The sequence below is a fragment of the Microtus oregoni genome, unplaced genomic scaffold (genome assembly GCF_018167655.1).
Source record: "Microtus oregoni isolate MIOR12 unplaced genomic scaffold, Mior012 000047F_ref0000412, whole genome shotgun sequence".
Lineage (NCBI taxonomy): Eukaryota > Metazoa > Chordata > Mammalia > Rodentia > Cricetidae > Microtus > Microtus oregoni.
This window is the reverse complement of record NW_024543221.1, coordinates 6,995,219-7,002,500: the sequence shown is the minus strand read 5'-3', so window position 1 is coordinate 7,002,500 and position 7,282 is coordinate 6,995,219. Positions and strand designations below refer to the sequence as shown.

At 48.9% G+C, this 7,282-nt stretch overlaps 1 long non-coding RNA gene across 3 annotated transcripts in view; it reads left to right on the top strand.

The window, feature by feature from the left end:
* The window catches only part of LOC121435755, a 15,137-nt gene that overhangs the window by 3,058 nt on the left and 4,797 nt on the right, over positions 1–7,282 (top strand). The gene's annotated exons all lie outside the window — the stretch shown is intronic.

Genomic DNA, 7,282 nt, shown 5'->3' with positions numbered 1-7,282 from the left:
AGCAGCTTAGCGAGACGCCAGCACAAACGGTTTCTAAGAGGATAGGCTGGAAGGGAGCTCAACGGTGGAGTGCTTGTGTGGCGTGAAGGAGACCCTACATTCAATCCCCTGTGTCCTAAGAAAATAGAAGACATAAATACTGAGTTCGCTCGGGCATAGAGACATTGCTGCATGCAGAAGGAAACAGGGCTAGAACTGCAGTGCAAGCAACCTAGACGTGTCTCCCCGCAGCGACGCAGCAGCCAGCTTCGTGAGGACGGGGAGCATTATAATGTTTGCCTTTGCTTTTATTTCTTCCAAGTTAAAAAAATTCCTCACGACCTTGTCTGTGAACATGGGCCTGAGCATTTGTGTGAGGTCCAAGGGTTGTTCTCACCTTCCCCCACACTCCCTTCTTCCATCAGCTCTCTGCGGGGTAGGGTGGGGCTCTGTGCACTCACATCCGTCTTCTTACCCTCCCCCCAACCAAGGACTGCCTCTGTCTCCCGAGGCCTCAGCCCTCGCCACCCTTCTTCATACCTCTGGATCCTTGTATTTCAACGAAAACCACCTCTTCACCCATATCTCCCCCCTAAATGCCCTCCGTCTGTTATCCCAGAGGCAGCGCTGCCTGCTGTGGAGAGACATTCGATCCTGGATGCACCTCCCGCCGTCTTCTCATTTCTCACACTGCACACAGTTTTGCCCCATTGTCTGAATTCACCAGTGACCTCCCCATAGCCAAGGCTGATAGGATGATTCCCAAGCCTTCCCTTGTGGGATTTTCATGCTGTGCTTGGCAATGATCATCTACCCACCTATCATCCATGCATCCATCCATGCATTCACCCATTCATCCATGCACCTATCCATCCATGCATCCACCCACCTATCCATGCATCCATACACCCATGCATCATCCATTCATTCATCCATGCATCTACTCATTCATCCATGCATCTACTCATTCATTCATCCATGCATGCATCCATCCATTTACCACTCCACCCATCCATTCATTCACCCACCCATCCATCCATGTATCCATCCATGCATTTATTCCTCCATCCATGCATCCATGCATGCATGCATGCATCCATCTACCATCCCACCCATCCATTCATTCACCCACCCATCCACCCATCCATCCATGTATCCATCCATGCATGTATTCCTTCATCCATGCATCCATGCATGCATCCATCCATCCATCTACCACTCCACCCATCCATTCATTCACCCACCCATCTGTCTGTGTATCCATCCATGCATCTATTCCTCCATCCATGCATGCATCCATCCATCCATCTACCACCCCACCCATCCATTCATTCACCCACCCATCCACCCATCCGTCTGTGTATCCATCCATGCATCTATTCTTCCATCCATGCATGCATTCATCCACCCATCTACCACTCCATCCATCCATTCATTCACCCACCCATCCATCACTCTATGACCCCAGCCCCTAGTTATTTTCAGTGTCTTAGTTTTAGAATGGGTCTCCTGGATTCTGTGTGACTGATTTGTCATGGTCCACCCACCTCTCCAGACGTCTCAGTCCATCAGCTTCTCTTCTGCTCTGCTTAACCATCCGTGCTCCCAGGACTGTCCTTCTCCCCTGGGCTCCTCCTCTTTCTGTAAATTCTCCACTGTTCTCCCTCCCGCCTCTCCTTTGATCCTGAGGACTCCTCAAGCTCCCTCTAAGCAGGAGCCTCATTCCTTAGGGACAGAAAGCCAGAGCCTCTCTTAGATCAAAGCCTCTGATTCCAAGATGGAACTTTATCCATGGCCCACTCTGTGCTCAGTCTCCAGCTCTAGCTTCCTGAGGCTCATCCTGCACCTCCCCTCCTCCTCCTTTGGCTTGGCTTTAAATAGCCTCACTTTGGTCAAATGACTTAATTCTCCAGTGGCTCCTCCACACCTTCAGGCAAAGGGCTCCGTGCTCCTCACAGAAGTCCAGGTCCTCCCAGCTCCACCTCCCACTCCTAGTGCCACCTGCCGGCCTCTGCTGACTATGAACTGGCCCTTTGATTTGTCAATAGCAGCTCCAGTTACCAGTACAGGTGTCTCCCGTGTGCAGGTGCTACAGAGGCGACCCCTGAGCTCCCAGGGCCCCTTGTAAGCTCCACAAGCTCCGATCTCACAGGATGCCAATGTCACAGACAGGAAACAGAAAGCAAGGCAGATTCTACATCCTTCACATGGACGACTTCCTTTGCACACCACTAACTGTGGCCCCTCTACGATTTCTGGCTTCACTCTGCAACCCTGGATTACCCATCATGCCTCTCCTGTGCTCAGCCATGGTTCCACAACCCCAGGCCAGGTTAGAGTACCAGACTCCCACTTGCTGGAGCATTTTTTTCTCTGTCTTCATCTCTAGCTGTCCAAGTTCCTAAGTAGCAACAACATTCTGTGAAGTAAAACCATCTATCCTGTGTAGTATTGTCAAAGATCACTCTTAACTACAGAGGATTATGTCCCCAAATTACTGATCAGGGAGTGATCCCTCAGTTTATCAGCCGCCAATGACATCTTGCTCTTAGTCGTGGAAAGGATTAGCTCAGAACCCATTATGGTGATTACTCTGACCTCCGCCCTCTTTCTTGCTACAGTTCCAGGCCTCTGGGTAGCCCAGTTTTCCTTCCTTCCCAACCCAAACATAGTTCACAGGTGCCAGACAGCGCTGTGCTGACCACTATAGGCTGAGATAAAACAGAACAGCAAACAAAGAGCAGGCTCTTCGCAGACGCTCCAGCAGGGCAACCCTCCAGCAGGCTCTGGATACACTCAGACACGGGGCTCTAAAGAGTCACACCTCACACAAGCTTCTTAGCAAGGGCGATGGTGAGGGGAATGCGGACGAATGGGTGGGTGGGGGGAAAACAGCATTGATTCCCTCTCCAGGATGTCTCTACAGCGCCCCCTGCTGGATTCTTCACGCACTAGGAATGACCTTGAGAACGGGGTGGATTGGGTATTTTATCCTAAAAAAGCAGTGATGTCCAAGATTGGGAATGAAGCTTCACTGCCCAAGCCTCTGGCCTGCGGCACAATAGTCATGATGGCATGTGCTTGCAATCCCAGCATTTGAGAGATGGGAACAGGAGGATCAGAAGTTCAAGGTCAACCTTAGCTAGTCTGGGCTACATGAGACTGTCCATTTTTAAGCTAGAGGTCGAGGTGACTGAATTTGTTGTTGGAAGTATCTCTTCGGCTTCTGTATGAAAGAAACAGTAATTAAAATAGATGAGCAGGATTCCAACTGTCCATGCAAAACTCAGGGTCACTGCCATTTTGGCAAGCTTCATGGGACTCTTGGGTCAAGGCCTCCAGTGAGTGTGGCTTCCCTAGCCCTGCTCCCCATATTTTAGAACAGGCCAGTTATAAGATCCCCAATTCTCTTAATTAAGACATTGAATACCTAGAGGTCATAGAGAAGCTTGGTTCTTCTCCATAGAATCTCGACTGAATAGTGAGAAAGAGAGGGGGGCTATAGAGTGGCAGGGAGGGTCTTTAGACCTCTGGGATGTGGGGCGTGCTGGTGCTTTCCTAGGATGAAACCATAACATACCAGCAGTGAGGAAGGACCCACATCCCAGCAAAGAGACAGAGCGCACACTGGGAAAGCAGAGAAAGCAAAGAGGCACTGGGGGCTGAGGGAAGACAGACAAAGCATCAGAGAAATCCAGGTTTGTACTGTTCGACTAACTAGGCAAGTTCCTCAAGATCTGCATCTCAGTCTCCATCTCCATGAGATGGGTCGTGTCCACGCTGCTTGGTCCAGTCATGCGACTCTAACGGGATGATGTGTGTGAACTGGCCAGTATGGAGCCTGGCAAAAAGGTGCCCAATAAAGGCTGGTTTCTTTCCTCCCTGGTAGGGAGCCCCAGGGCTCCAGCAAGATGCTGTCGTGGGCTAACATGGAGGACTATGGTCCTCCATCACCACCAGCCATCACGGAGGTTCCTTCCCCAGGTGTCGTCTTAGGTGGCAGTGGCTCCTTCCAGCCATAAACTTCACTTCCCTGCCAGGCTTGGGACCGTGTTAACAGGTTCTGCCCTCTCCTGGGTATATGAGGGTTGATTAGAGATGGAAAACTCTGGCTTATAACCTGCTGAGAGGTACCCAGCGTGTTGGTATGGCATGCTCTAGACACTTCCTGGAGACATAGCTGCCTTTGAGTCACCCATCTCTTTAAGAAAGGTGGACAAACTGGTTCACCCATTTAGACTTGGGTAGAATCCTTTCTTGGGTCAGGTGGTGCCCTCTTCATTAGAAGAGGCAGCAGGTGGGATGGTTTGGGAAATAAGCGCCACAAAATCCCCTTCAGGAATGAGCTTTATTAGGAGTGAGACCTTCACAAAGGATCTGTGACCAAAGCTTGAGGTGGGGTAGTCCTTCATATTAGAGATGATATGTTGAAGCCTTGAAGGACTTTAAAGGGGCTTTAGAAAGAGAGATGACTCAGAGAGAGGGAAGGGGGGAAAGGGAGAAAGGGAGGGAGAGAGAGAACAAGTGAGCTACCATGGACAACATGACAGGGGGGAGCAGAGAGGAGCCTTCCTTGAGTAGAGGAAAGTATCTGACTTGTATATCAGGGGTGTTGGAAAGTTCCACACCACACAATTTCTGGGATGGCCTACATAACAAAGAGCAAGGAGGAGCAAGGTACTGGATTGGCCTGTAATTTATGGGTTGTGGCATCACACAGAACGTCTTAATTCTCTGTCTCAGCACTGCAGTGGGGGTTTGGCTTGATTTCTTCAGGCTGCAGGATTTGGTCAGCTTAGAGCGCCCAGTATCTACAGGGGGCTGGTTCAGGATCTAAGTCTTTGTATCTGAGGTGAGTAGATGTTGTAGAAGATTATTTTAAGGTGTGTTACTTCTGTTTATGCTGCATTTGTTTAACTCTGTGAAGCTGTGGTTCTTTGCCTGTCTAAAACACATGATGGTCTAATAAAGAGCTGAATGGCCAATAGCAAGGCAGGAGCAAGGATGGGTGAGGCTATCAGGCAGAGTATAAATAGGAGGAGAACCCTGGGAAGGGGAGGAGCAAGTTAGAACAGAGAGAGGATGAAGTCAGGGGCCAGCCACCCAGCTAGTCATGGAATAAGAGTGCAAGTAAGATATACAGAAGTAAGAAAAAAAAGAGCTCACAGGCAAAAGGTAGCTGGGATAATTTAAGTTAAAGAAAAACTAGCTAGAAACAAGCCAAGCTAAGGTCGAACATTAATAAGAAAGAATAGGACTTGGTGTGTGATTTATTTGGGAGCTGGGTGGTAGGCCCTCTCCCCAAAAGCCAAAAGAGTAAAAAACAACCAACAAGTAGACATTTCTTTATGTCTCCCTGGGAAAAGTCACAGGGACCAATTAAAATGGGAACAACTTGAATGATTCTTCACTTACAATGACACAGACAGGCTTACGAAACACCGGTGGTTCTCAGTGTATCAGTCACTCGGGGGGTGGGGGGTACACATGAAGACCATGTATGCTGAGGCTATACTCCCATAGCAAATGTCGGCGTGGCTACAGGACACCCTGAATGCCCCACACAGGAGGCGCCAGTGCAAACTTACGACAGTCTTGGAAAACTGGCAGTTTCTCTGAAGAAAACATACGACTATCCCACAACTCCACGATTTCATTTCTAGATACTTCTCCAGGGGAGGTGAGGACAGAGCTACAAAAAGATTTGCAAAGTAATGTATACTGCTGTCTTATTTCTCATGGCTCAAACCTAGAAACAACCCCCAAAAGGAAAATGTAGACCAAGAGCCACCAGGTCATAACAAGAAGCACCTCAAATTATATTCAGCAAAAGAAAACAGATCAAAAATTGGGCTATGGTTCCTTTAATGTGAAGTTCCAGAAGAGGGGAATTCCTTCTGTGTTCACAGAAACCACAACAGAGCTCGAACTGAGGTAAGGGTGGAGCTGGCAGCAAAGGAAAGAGATCTTGGGGACTGGGGAGCTAGGCTGTATCTTGACTAAGGTTGTGGTTACATCGCTGTGGGCATTAAAGGGCCCGTTTAGGATTTGTCCATTTTATTGTATTTTTTAAAATAGCCTTGTGACTGACTTCTCAGACTTTTAGGGGTGTTGCCTAGACCTTCAAAGGGGTGACTTCATTTTGGGGACTAAGCATGAGCATCCAGACCGGGGAAGCTAGAGGCAGACCCAGGAGGCCAGAGAGACCCACATGGCCAATTTTACACAGCATAGTTTTGCCTCTTTGATGTATGTGCTATTGTGTATTTATAGTGTGTCTTCATGCGTGTGCGTGTGTGTGTGTGTGTGTGTGCACATACTGCTTGTGTGTCCACCCATATGCCATACCATACATGTAGATGTCAGAGAACAACCTGTGGGAACTGTTTCTCTCCTTCCATCATGTGGGTCCTGGGGATGGACCTCTGGTCACTAGGCTTGGGGACAAGCGTGTTTGCCAGCTGAACCATCTCACCAACTTAGGTAAAAACTATGACTACACCCTAATCCGTGAAGCTCCAAGGGTGACAAGAGATGCACGTAGCATTATACCTGGGGTCCCCCAATTCCAAACCCCTGACATTTTCTGTGAGTGTCTCTAGGAGTTGTTCTGTAAGAGCCTCAAGGCTTGCTTCAGGGCTACAGCTTGAGCAAGGCCAGAGGGATAACTTTGCCCATCCAGACCCCATACCTGCTCCTACACCTCGGCATGACCTCTTGTTGGATGTCTTATTTCCAGGCACAAGTGGGCTTTCTAGTTCCCTCTCCCAAAAGTTTTCCTAACCTTCACAGGGCCACACCGTTGGCAACTTTCTTGTGTAAATCCCTCCATTCTTGGCATGAATTGCAGGCTTGGAAGATGCTCTGCCCACGCACAGGTCACTGGAAAAACCATGTAGATGCCCGGCCTTGAGTGCTGGGCCCTGAGGACTTCTTGAGCAGCACACGTAGGTCATCATAGCAGAGAAAAAGGTCCAGGCTCCTCTTAGCCAAAACACCTGTTTCCTGGAGGAAGGCTGAGCCCCAGTGAGACATGATGTCATTGGTTTTTTATCACATCGCAGTGAGGCAGCCTTTCTGGGAGGAGATGAGAAAATAGAGCCCTGCCACCTTAATTGGGAAAAGAAACAGAATCTCCAGTCATCTGGGTCAGATGCCCATGTTTCAGAAATAAAGCCCTCCTGTCTGAATTACCTGGGCCATTGCTGCTAGGGAGGAACAGAGCAGCTTTAGCGGGTTCTTTCCATGGAATTTTCTGTCAAATAAAAATGCTGAATTTCTTTAAGGCGCCATCTAAATGAAA